Genomic DNA, 13302 nt, shown 5'->3' with positions numbered 1-13302 from the left:
GTCACTTGCATAATTAAATGAAAGTTTAAGAAGTCTTTCAAAGGAAAGCGCTCCCAAGATCCTGCAGTAACCGACCCTTGTCAGTAGTTTCTCCAGAAAGAAAGTGCTGAACTGGGCCACAGGGAGGGGGCTTCTTAACGTCACCAGTGAAGGAGACAGACCTGGGGGAGGGGAGGAGCAGGGGACATCAATATCAGCGATTCAGGCCTGAACATGAGTAGGGTGGTGGGGAAGCCTCACACACACACACACAGCCATGACACCCCTCACAGATAACCCAGCTTATAAGCTACATGGGCACGTTATGTCATGCCCTTTAAGCTGGTCCCTGGCTGGTTGGTGGTACGTGGAGTTTGGCGCTTGCCACAGCCCCTGTCCCCCACCATGTATCTGTGTGGATCAGCTGATTTCTGTGGGGGCTGAGAAGTCTCTCGGGAAGAAACACATAAACTCTGAACCACATACACAGTTGCATCCTTCATACTGAGAATGTCTGGTCACCTTGGAGACAATGGCCTGGGTGGAGAATGGGGGTCCCCAAGAAGAATTCCTGAAGAGGTGAGGGGCCTCCAGCACAGGGAGCCCCACTTAGAAACAGGCCTGGCTTGTTGATGGGGTTAATCCAGTGCACCACGTGGCAGCTGCTCTGGCTCAGGGGAGAGAGCATATACATGTGTGACACTCAGGACCAGGAAAGGGACAAACTACTGCTGTGTACCTTAAAGACTGCAAATGGTCATTGCTGGGGTGAAAAGGCAGAGACCTCCAGACTTTGGGGCCCCTCGGGGAAGCCCATGTGGAGACCATGGCCAGCAGAGGCGGCTGTGTCGGAGTCACTCAGGAAGTGGCCAGTGGCCCGGCAGAAGAGGCAGAAGAGGACAGGCAAGGTGGCCTAGGATGCATGTGTAGAGGCCATCAGTCCAGGGTGGTCTGCTATAGCAGTATTAGTTTCCTATCATTGCTATAACAGAGTACCATGAACTTAGTAACTTAAAACAACACATTTATTCTATTATAGTTCTGCAGGTCAGAAGTCCCCAAATCAAGGTGTTGGCAAGGGCTGCATTCCTTCTGGTGGCTGTGGGGGAGAATCCATTTGCTTGTCTTTTCTAGCTTCTAGAGGCTGCCTGGCCTTGGCTCACGGCCCCTTCCTCTAAGCACTCTGATCTCTGCCTTCTCTCCTTCGTTCCTGTCATTGCATTGTCTTCTCTGACTCTGACCCTTCTCTCTCCTCTAATAAGAACCCTTGTGATTGCACTGGCCCACCTGGACAGTCTCCCCATTTCAGGATCCTTAATCTAATCACATCTGCAAATTCTCACATAAGGAAGCATATTCCTTACATGGCAAAAGAGAGATCTTTGGGGAGCCATTATTAAGCCTAGCACATAACCTAAGAGGGCAGGCAGGACATCTTGGGGGCTCTCAAAAAGATTTGAAGGGTAAGCAGTGCTGGGAATAGAAGTGAGGGCTTGTAGTTAGTAGGCTTTGGGCATTAATATTAAGTGGTCCTTCAAACTCACAGGTTAGTGAAGCTTAAGGACACCTAGGGTTCAATACAGATGGGGAAACTGAAGCCCCAGAGGAACTCAGGATCTGTCCAAAGTCGCAAGGCTGGTTCTCCAGCTTTGCCCACGTTGTCTCACTCAACTGACATTAGAAAAAGGAGGTGGTGTTTGTTGTTGCTGTTGTTTAAAGCTGAGAATAAAATCTACCAGGATTCTTTTGGGGGCAATTGCTTTGTAAGGAAAGCCCACAGACCCCTGAGTGTGAGCAGCCTGCAGACTTCTGTGTTTCTGTGCTCGTTGGAAGGTTCTTCCCTCACTGGGGCTTTCCATCAAGGGAGGAGGCAGAGGGGGCCAGTTGCTCCCAGTGCTGCCTCAGAGAGTGTGACAGTTGGCTTCCCTGAGGCAGCCTGGCTGCTGTTGGTCACCCTTCAGCTATTGCTACAAAAAGGAAGCTCTTCTTCCTGCCTGGGTTGGGGGTGGGGGGTGGTGGGTTCTGGGGATGAAGGGAAAGCACTTGGGACCTGCCCAAGAAGAAGGTGTTTCTCTCTATGTCTTTGACCTGCCCAAGAACCCACATGTCACGTGCGCATGCATGGGTGGTGAATGTAAGTGGGAAGCCAGACTCGGTGCTTTAATTTTTCCTTTCTTTCTAATTCATGAGTCAGCCAGTGTATTTGTCAGAAAGAACCACTGATACCAGAACGCCTGCGTTCTAGTGCTGCCCCTGCTTCTCACCCAGTGTATGACTGTGGATATGTCATTTGACTTCTCTGGGCCTCGGTTTACCCATCTGTAGAATCAAGGGTCAGACTGGATGACCTCCGAGGTGCCTTCTAGGATTTGCTTGTCCAGCTCATGTTTGCACGCTTAGGACAACTTCCCACTGGTTGCCTCACCTCTTTCCTGTCCTCCTAGGGTCTCCTCCCCACCTGGTCACTAGAATGAAATCCTCCTGACTACACTGGCTTTTGCTCTCCACCGTGCCCCGGTGGCTAGACCCGTGCCTGGCCCTCAGCAAAACAAGCTCTGTGAACATGCAGGGAATGACCCAAAGCAAGAGGCCCCAGGCTAAGGGGCCAGGGCCACACTCGCTGTGCCCAGGGTAGGGGAGGCCCCTTGTGCTGGCTCCGATCTGCATGAGGACTGTAGAATCCCAGGAAACCGGTTGTTAAGGAGCCAGTAGCCAGCTACCAAGTTAGATAATGAGCACTGGGGTTTTTCTACCCTGTTTACCTTCTGTTAAGTACACGAAAATGATGTCATTTCTGCACTCATCCAGCTGGTGCAGCTGATGGGGTCTGTCCGGGCCCCATCAGGGGTTCCTCCTCTCCCCACTCTAGTCACCCCATCCCTCATCAGTGTGGGTGGGCCTTGGGGAGGCCACCGAGGCCAGTCAGTGCCACATCATAGCTCCTTCCCAGCCCCCTTTTGTCTTCCCCCTTCCCCTCCCCAGTTCCCCCATGTCACTGCTCACCAGGAAAGCTGCAGTGGTGTCTAATTGGCCCTCCTGCCGCCAGCCTGTCTCCTCCAACCCCTTCACCCCGACCGCCAAGGGGAGCTTTCTAAACGGCATCCTGCTTGAAACCCTTGACTGGCTCCAGTTTTGTGTTCAGAAGAAAGAATAGCCTGACCCCAGGCCCTGGCGACCTGCCCATCCAGCCAGGCCCCACTGCCTCCCTGCTACACCCCGGGACTCCACACCTCAGCCCTGCAAACAGCCAGAGCTTCTGCCACATTCTTGAAGGTTGAACTCCCACCCCTTAGGATCTGTTTTCCCTTCATATTAGCTCCTCTTCAGTCAGGGAGCCTCTCAGAACCAACCCTCCCCACTCCACCTTCACCTCCCAGCCTGTCCTCTGTGCCCTCATTGTATCCTACTTGGAAGAAAAAAGTCAGTGACATTCAGAGACTGTCAGAGGCTGTAAAATTTGTGCGACTTAGAAAAGGCCCTGAGGTCTGATGATCACCTTAGGAGAAGATGTACATGGGATGGAAGGAAGTGTGGGAACTTTGTTAGGGGAGGTAAGTGAGGCTTCCAGGAAGAGGGGTCAAGGGGAGGAGCCAGGGACAGCAAGAGAGGCCAGGAGGGGCCCCTTTGGGGGTCAAGGCAGTGAGAATCCACCTCATGTTGATCCTAATAACCTCTCCCCAGCCCCTCCCTTCTTTCTTCCATCCCTCCCTCTCACACTGCCTGGCCTTGGGACAAGGGCCTGAGCCCTTTGACAAAGTTCTAAGAGCTGCTTCAAGCAACCTCGGGGTGCAGTGTCCGTGTACATTGGGTCAGTGAGGATGCAGAGCAGGGAAGGGGGAGCCTGCCCCTTAGTCAGGGGATGGGCATGGTGGACCAGCAGGCGATCGCAGCAGCCCTGGAGAATGGTCCAGTCTGGGCCTCAGGAGGGAATGAAGGACTGGGGAGGCAGCCCCATGGAATACCAAGGACGGAGTGAGGGCAGGTTCTCTGATGGTGAGGGCAGATTGGCAGTATTTACTGTCGCCCCTTACTGCTTTCCTCTGAAGCGGCCCCAGTAGGCTCAGTTGGAAGGGCCTCCTGTTCAGGAAATTATTCCCATCACAAAGACATGAGGACTGAGGGCCTGGAGCTTGCAGATTCTCTGGAAGCAGCAACGCGTCTTGTTGTTTTTTTGAGCATCCGCTCTGTGCATGGACCCCATGCAGCAGGAGGCAGCTGAGGATGGGGGACTCTGAGGGCTGACAGGGTGGAGAGGTTGTACCAGGCTGCATGTTGGGGGCTGGAGTTCCAGGGGGACAACACTCTCTCCCCATCTTGCCTGGTAGAGACAAACACAAAACACAGGAATCCTTCAGTTGGATCAGAGATGCAAGGACAAAGTAAACAGTGTGGATGGGTGCTCCACAAAGAGATGGTGACAAATCACAACAGCCAATGGAGTAGTCGCTCCTCACAGCACCCCTGACTGGGTACTAAGCTCCCATTTTACGCACTTGTACACGTGGTACCAACACCAGGCAAGTACCTTAACCATGCTGAACCTCAGTTCTCACTTCTGTTAAATGGGCTTATTTATACCTAGGTTACAAGGCTTTGTGAGACTGAATGAGGGGAATATACGTGACAGGCCTTGGCTCAGAGTAGGTATCAAATCTCAGCTTCCTAAGAACAATAAGCCAACCTGGCCAGGGGGCACGATGGTACATGGGAGCAGGGGTCTTGGACGGATGAAGCAAGTGGGGACCCCAATGTGGAAAGAGTAGGATGAGTTCTCTGGGGCCACACTTCAGGATGCCAGGCTTCCAGGTACTACCTTCACCTGACCTTTTCCCACCCTTCCAGGCCCATGACAGGCCAAGCCACCCAGTGTCCCCCGCCTCCTGTGGCCTCGTTCATGGGTCACAAGAGCTCTGGGCTCATTGTCCTGGCCTGTCCCAGCCTTGATCATCCAGAAGTGGGAAAGCTAGTCCAGTTCACGCCTAGTCTGGAAACCCCAGAGGCAGGCAGAGGGGCTGATGAGGCTTTGCTTCATTCTGGGTCTGGACTCGCTGCTCCCATTGCCCTGACTCGCCGCCGGCGGCCACTTCCTCCCACCAGGCTGGGCTAGCAGTTGCGCTGCCTATAAATAGAAGAGTGAGATTCCTCGTGGCCTAGTGAATGGTGCTGACATCCTGCCTCTGCCTGACTGAGCCCTGAGTCACAGCCCCTGCAGGAGGCCCGCCCGCCCGGGGTGGACCAGGCCTGTACCACTGTCATGGCCTCAGAGGAAGCATTGGGCGGTGGAGAGTCCCTGGGGAGCCTGAAAGAAATGCGGCTGGCATTTCCTCCATGAGGCCTGCCAGGGCTCGGGACTCTGGCTGGCTCATGAGTGAATGTGCACGGATATGTGCCAGGTAGAGGTTCCAGGCTCCAGGAAGCGCAGCAGCCTCTGTACCCCCTTTTGTGAGTGTAATGGGAGGGGGGATTCCCTGTGCGCCTCATCTGTTCTCATAGCACTCGTGCTCTGGCTTTGCTCATTTCAAAGCCAAAACCAAACCCACAGCGAGATAGACACACCCACACAGAAAATCAATGGGAAGGCTGGAAAACAGGCCCAGGCATGGGCAGGAACCAAGACAGCTCAGAGGGCCAAGTGGCAGGAAGGGCAGGCAGGGACCCGGAGCAGGGACCTGGAGCAGGAACGTGTGGCAGGAGGCAGTGAGGGTCTCCAACCCTCTCTGTCACTCCGCCCAAGAGTCAGAGAGGAGGCCATTTTGACTGGCCACCCTGGGGTCCCAAGTCCACCCTGTGGCTAGGGTAGGGTGGAGGGAGCCTGGTAGGCTCTGTCAGGGGGGAAGAGGTAACCCCCCTAAGACATCAAAGGCCTGTGAGGAAGGAGAACGCTTTTGATGGCCCAAGCGCAAGTCTAGCAAACGTCCACTGTAAATTCTCAACTCGATCACTGCCCTCTCTGAGAGGTCTTCCCAACCCCACATCCAGTGGGTTCCCCCACTCACTCCTTAATATTCTCCATCCCTCACTCCAACTGTCTCCGTTCTAGCCTGGGTCACAATCTAATTTATGAAGTGTGTTTGGGTTTGTTTTCTTGTTTATTTTTTTCTCCCACGAGACCCCCTGAGGATGAGGGCCAGGTCAGTGTTCACTCACCACTGTGTGCTCGGCTCACGTTTGTGAGATGAACGGATGAATGAACAGCTTGTGTGCCTGGGGGCACGCACACTCACTGGCACACCTGTCCCTCCACTCACACTTATTCACAGACGCTCACACTCTCATGCACAGACTCATTTGCACGCACACTAGCATTTCTCACATACACACACTCACACCCATCACCTACTCATACATACTCTTGCTCACACACAGAGGCCTCTTCCATCATTTGAGAAGCTGAGCAGCCCCCTTGTCGCTGTCACCTCCAAGTCTCTCCCACCTGGGTGTCACTGGGGCAAGTTATCCCAGCGGTGGCGTTGATTCTCTGCATCCTGACCCCAAGTCCCCTCCTAGACACAGGGAGACATTCTCCTGATTCATACGCAGGCATCGGGTGATTTCTCAGTCCAGAGGGACTGGGGTAGAGAACCTGTACCTACGCCGTCTGACAATCACTGCTGGCTCCGTTGTCCACCCGATGCTGTCCCACCTCCGTCGCATAGTTTTTCAGCACAGGGCACAGCTTGGGGCCGCAGGGAACTTCTGCACTTCCCCAGACACTCCATGCTCTGTCACAGCCCCGTGCCACGCACAGGCTGCTCCTTTCACCTAGAATGCGTTCAGTTCCCCTCACCCAGCCCCAATGCCTTGCTCACCTTGCAAACTCCTAGTTATACTTCAAGACCCATCCAGATATTACCTCCTTGCAAGACTGTGAGCCACAGTAACAGTGTCTGCCCGTCCCTTCCCCAACGTGTCCTGAATTCTCCAGAAACACAGATGCACAGAACTAGGGGCTTGGCAAGGTCCTGAGAAACCCATAGTAGTTTGCAACCCACGAGTGGTTGGGAATGTGCTGGGTATGTTTTGGTTGTTGCAGTGACAGTCCCAGCGGCTGGCATGTAATGAGTTGGGGACGGGAATGCTAACTAGGAAGAACTGTCCATCCCAAAGATCAATCGCAGTTCATTGAGAAAACCTGAGCCACCTCCTGTTGCATGGGGCACCCAAGGCCCAAGGAGGAAGTGTCGTCATGGTCATGCAGTGAATTGGGCACCACAGTGGTTGGTACCCACTCCTATGGGGGAGCACTCCTGGGTGTTGGGGCTGCAAGTGGACCTGAGATCCTCGAGGTCCTCAGGTTCTGGCCTGGCCATAGTCCCAGCACCAGGGATGTGATGGGAAATGTGACTAGGAATGCCCCATCGCTCCCATCCGCTGCTGTACCTTCTCTTGCCTGTGCTAGTGGTCTGACGTGGCCACCGATGGGCCTGGAATGTGGAGCCAGTGTCCCCTGGGGAGGGGAGAGCTGGGATTGTGGGCTAGGGCCAGAATTCTACAATTACAGTGTCCAGCTCTGTGAGCTCATCTAAATACCAAGAAAGTCACCCTTTAGATGTGAGCCCGGGCACTAGTGACCGCAACACTCCAGGGCCCAGACTGGCCATGGGAGGTGGAGAGGGAGAGGCAAGATCTGGTGTCCCCTAAATTAGCCCCCAGCCCTGCTCCACGAAGGCATGGCTGTCCTTCCCCCAACCTTCCACCCACAGCCTGGGGCACCACAGACCCCTGGAGGAACTTTTGAAAACTTTTTTAAAACTGCAAATTATGTACAAAACCAGAGACAACAATATAACAAACCCCTCCTTCCCTATCACTCAACTGTGACAATCATCAACCCACGACCCATCCTGCCTCATCCAGACCCACCCCCCATTCACACCCCTCCTCTGTATTATTTTGAAGCAGATCCCAGGCGTGACATCATTTCACCCATAAGGATGTCAGCGTGCGTCTCTCAAAGGACTCTTCCTTACAAACAAACTAACTAAACCGTAATCACAACACCACTACCACACCAAAAAAAGTTAATAACCATTCCTATGTTAACAAAGAGCCAGTAAATGTTCAAATTTCCAATTGTCATATAATTGCTTTTTTACAGTTCAAATTTCAATGCAAGTAGATTTATATGTTGCAACTTGTGAGTATGTCTTTTTTGTCTCTATTGGGTCTCTATTGGGGCGGCAAGACTATATCATTAGGTGGTGTTGAATTCTATTGGGAGGTACTTGGTGTCTGATTCTTTTGTGTGATGCTAGCAGCCATTCAAGCAGTTAATTTGTTAGGGACTGCAAAAATGGTATTATATTTCATTCTTCCTGCATTTATTAGCTGGAATCTGACTATAGCAGAAATGTACTCTTCTCTCTTATTTGGTTACCTAGTGGTTCTGCTTGGAAGGGACTTCTAAAGTTTATCTACTCCCTCAGTGGACCCTGGGGCAAGTGGTTCAGAGAGGGTAAGCCCCTCATTAAAGAACGCACAGCACATTGGGAGCGGGCCTAGAACCCAAACCCAGGTCTGCTGCATTGTATGCAGTACTGGTCTGGAGGCAGCGGGGTAGAGCAGAGAGGGCTTGGGTCTGGAAAATCAGAGGCCCGGACTTGAATCTCGGGTCTGCCATTCATAAGCAGTGGGACCTTGGGCAGATCATTCAGCCTTGATGCTATCTGTAATGTGGGGATAATCCCACTTCCCTGTGCAGCCCAAGTTCACCAATTTTTCATCCCCTTTGTAAGAAGGAACTTGGAGAAGCCCAACCTGACCTTACAACGTGGGTACATTCACAAGATAATGCTCGGGTCCACCGTTTCTCACTTTGATTTCTCATGGCTGCTTCAGGACCTGCCTATGGACCCTGCCTTTCCTCCCCAGTGCCCAGCAGGTGCCCGACGAGACAGTTTCTCAGAAAGCTCTATCGGCAAGGGGATGAGTTCAGGACTGGCCACATAATTGTGGGGACTTCTGTTTGAAAGTGATGATAAATTTCAAGACAGTGACAGCAAAGCATCAAACCAAGCGCAGGGCCCATTTGGGACAGGCCCTGTGTGACAGAACAGGCCGCCAACTCATGAAGCCAGGCCTGGCAGCGCTCTGTCCCAGGGGCATGTGGGTATATCTCATCCAATTCCATAACATGTATGGGTGTACATGGGAACGCATTGGCCATCACCCACACAAACCCCAACTAGGTTCAGTTCAAAGGGGGTGTTTATAGTCAACAGTATTTAGCTATTATAGTCATGCAAATAATGTGTCATGGCTTTTCATCTTTTGAGTCAACATGTGGACAAAGCAGCAAAAACTTGATTGTGGAGCAGAAGAAAATGTAAATGTCAATGTAAACAAATACTTCTGACCCAGGTGGCATGTCAACAGGGAGAGGAGGTGGTAGGGACATCCATATTTATTCTTATCCTAAAAAGGGCGGGTAAGACCAGAAAAACTGCCTAAAGTCGAACAAAAGAAATAGACATTTAAATATAGGTAATCAGTAGGTATATACTAGATGTACTATAAATTTCAAAGTTGAGAAGAAGGAACTAGGAGTAGAAGTGAGCTAACTTCTCATGTACCTTACAGAAAAATCAGTGGATTTGGTCTAAAGTTATACAACAAGAAATAGGTATATAAATTTGTTATCTAGAGTTAGGGAGGTAAACATCAGAAAAAATAAAAGATGAAATGTGTCAAATAGTTTGCCTCTGGCATGAAGAGGGAAAAATAGGTGAAGTCTGCGGCTTTCCTTTATAAGCTCTTTTGTACTATTTTGATTTGTTACCATGTTCCTGTATTATTTTGATAATAATTAAAAGTTTAAAAGGGAGTGGGAATCAATTACCAGGCACAGAAAGGCAGAGAGGCTGATCTCAGCTGACTGCTTCAGGGTCTCTTTCTTCCAGGCTTCACCACAGGCCACTGGTAGCTCTGGAATCAGATATTTACAGCTCATGATCCAAGGGGAAAATTCAGAGTAGTCCACGGAAGGACTCTGATTGGGTCATATGCCCACCCCTTGGGCCAATCCAGGGTGTGCTAGACTGTGATTGGCCTCACCAGGATCATGTGACCAGGTGGTTGCCAGAAAGGTTGAAATACCCCAGGACCAGATTGAGTGGTAGAGGAGCAGTTCTCCAGGGGAGGGTGGGACTGTTATTAGAAGAAAGGGAGAAGAGATGCTGGGGGGCCAAACCAACAGATGCCCACGACACTGAAACTACCATGGGCTAGACCCTGATACAAGGTACAAGGTGTGGAAGACGAGGAGATAACTGCAATGTGGAGCTCTTATTGGGAGTTGGGATAGGAGAGGGAAACAAGGAAAGGAATTGCTGCTATCCAGAGAAGAACATAGAAAGGGCCACATGACATTTGAAGTTCTGTGGGAGCCAACATACAATGACACACAGCCAGCTGGGGCACTGAGAAGTCTTATCAATTCCAAGGGCCCCCCCAGAGGCTCCCAGTTATAGCACAGTGACTTGGGTCCAGATCCCGTTTCGATTCAGGGAAATTACTTCACCTCTCTGAGCCAGTTTCTCCAGCAAAGTGGGACAATGATCCAATTTAGCAATTAGATTAGGTCGGGAAGCTGAGTACAGAGCTTGGCACATAGTAGGCACTTCCTTACCCTCCCAGAGTCTCAGGGCCACCCATCCACATTGCCAGTTTTCCTTTGAAGATAAACTGATTAAAACCAAACTTAGCTTAAAACCAAAATACACTCCTTAGAGTTGTATTATATAGAAGAACACCAGAAAAGTATCCAAATGCCTAAAACAGCCTAATTATACCAAAAGGGTCAACATGCATTCCCTACTAGAACAGACCCTCCCTGAAGGCCGGCAAAGCATTATTCATTTTTGCCTCTCTCCCTGGTACCTAGCATAATGGACAATTTACCCCCCTAGTTTTATTGAACTATAATTAACACACAGTACTGCATGAGTTTAAGGGGTACGGCATAATAACTTGACTTACATATATTGTGAAATGATTATCACAGTACATTTAGCCAACATCTCTTATCTCATGCAGATACACACACAGAAAGGAAAAAAAAGATTTTTTTCTGGTGATAAGAACTCGGGATTTATTCTCTTAACACCTTTCAAATATACCACGCAGCAGTGGTGGCTATAGGCATCTTGTCGTGCGTTACATCCCTAGTTTATCTTATTTATCTTTTAACTGGAAGTTTGTACCTTTGACCACCTTCTTCAATTCCCCTTCCTGTCCACCTCTGGTGAGGACCAGAAGTCTGATCTCTTTTTCTGTGTTTGTTTTTAGGTTCCACATATAAGTGAGATCATACAGTATTTGTCTTTGTCTGACTTACTTCACTCAGCATAATGTCCTCAAGTTCCGTCCACTTTGTCGCAAATGGCAGGATTTTCTTCTTTTTATGGCTGAATAATATTCCCTTCTGTATACATATATGTACCACAACTTCTTTATCCATTGACCCATTGAAGGACACTTAGGTTGTTTCTATGTCTTGGTTCTTGTAAATAATGTTGCAATGAACATGGGGGTACAGATATCTACTGACATATTCACAGTGTTTTTGTTTCCTTCAGATATATTCCCAGAAGTGGAATAGCTCGATCACATGGTAGTTGTATTTTTAATGTTTTGAGGAACATCCATATTGTTTTCCATAGTAGCTGTGCCAATTTACAATCCCACCAACTGTACACAAGGGTTCCCCTTTATCTGCATCCTCTCCAGCATTTGTAATCGCTTGTCTTTTTGATGATAGCCATTCTTACAGATGGTCACTGTGGTTTTGACTTGCATTTTCCTAATGATTAGTTATGTTGAGCATCTTTTCATATACCTATTGGCCATTTGCATATCTTCTTTGAATAAATATCTATTCAGGTCCTTTGCCCATTTTAAAATTGGATTATTTAGTTTTTCTGCTATTGAGTTGTATTAAGTTCTTTATGTATTTTGGACATTAACTCCTTATTAGATATCTGGTTTGTAAATATTTTTTCCCGTTCTGTTGGTTATTTTTTTCATTTCGTTGGTCATTTCTTTTGCTGTGCAGAAGCTTTTAGTTTGATGTAGTCCCACTTATTTTGTTGCTTGTGCTTTAGATGTCATATTAAAAAAAAATCATTGTCAAGACCCTTATCGAGGAGCTTTTTCTTATGTTTTCTTCTAGGAGTTTTGTGGTTTCCAGTCTTACATTTAAGTTCTTAATCTATTTCAAGTTAATTTTTGTGAGTGGTATAATGTTGGGTCTATAATGGATGCCGTTCATAGATTTTTAAACTGAGTATACGAATGCATAAAGGGATAAATGAGGCCCTAGAAAGAACACTGGAAATAAGAGATCAGTTTGGCAAGACATACTCCTGGCAGAGACTCCAGCGGGTTCAGAGGTCAGCCAAGGACAAGCAGTAAAGGCCAAACCTGTACCCGACATAAGGGCTAGAAAGCAGGGCACATTGGAAGAGACAGTGGGCAATGTGGCTACTAAATTTGTTCACTGAAAAAATGTGTTAACCACCTACCCTGTGGTAGACACAGAAAACATGAGTCCCCTGCCCTCAGGGAGCTGAAATCTAGGGTATCATATGTGAGAAGAGCAGTGGTCCCTGGGAAACCTGGACAATGCTTCCCCATGGGTGTATCTTCCTGCTATTGTACTTATAATAATAATATTTGCAATAACAGCAGTGGTCATTTATAGAGAACTGACTATATTAGTCAAGACCATTTCAGTTTTAAGTAATAGAAACAATTTGAACTGGCTTAAGCAAATAAAAGGGGAATTTTTGGTTTATGTATTAATTTCTAAAAATACCAGGGGTGAACTAGCTAGCTTCTGGCATGACTAGATCCAAGAGCGCCAAAGATATCATCAGGACTCTGTGTCCCGCTCCATCTTTTGGCCTTGCTTGCTTCTGACTTCATTCTCAAATGGCCACATAGTAAAACTGGCCTCTGGTAGCTCCAGGCTAATGATCTCAGGAAAGAGGATGTACCTCTTTCCGTATTGTTCTGGAAACTTCAAGGCACTGGTAGAGGGACCGGTCCAACTTAAGTCTCATGCCCAGGTCTGAACCAATACTTGGGGTCGATATTGGGATGTGCTGACTGGCCTGGGTCTGGGGGTAGGTGTGGGAATGCGGTGGGGTAGGGGACAGACCCGTTTACACAGTAGAGACAGAATGGAGGAGGGTGGTTTCCAAAAGACAGCAGGGCTGTCATTAAGCTGCCTCAACAATACCCTACACCTACTATGTAACAGGCACAAAACTAAGTGTCAGTTAAGCTTCCAACAGTCCTGTGTGGTGAGGCCATTCTGATCCC

The sequence above is a fragment of the Rhinolophus sinicus genome, chromosome 12 (genome assembly GCF_057876585.1).
Source record: "Rhinolophus sinicus isolate RSI-liver-muscle chromosome 12, RSI-T2T, whole genome shotgun sequence".
In the NCBI taxonomy this organism is placed as follows: domain Eukaryota; kingdom Metazoa; phylum Chordata; class Mammalia; order Chiroptera; family Rhinolophidae; genus Rhinolophus; species Rhinolophus sinicus.
Note: the sequence above shows the minus strand (reverse complement) of the source record.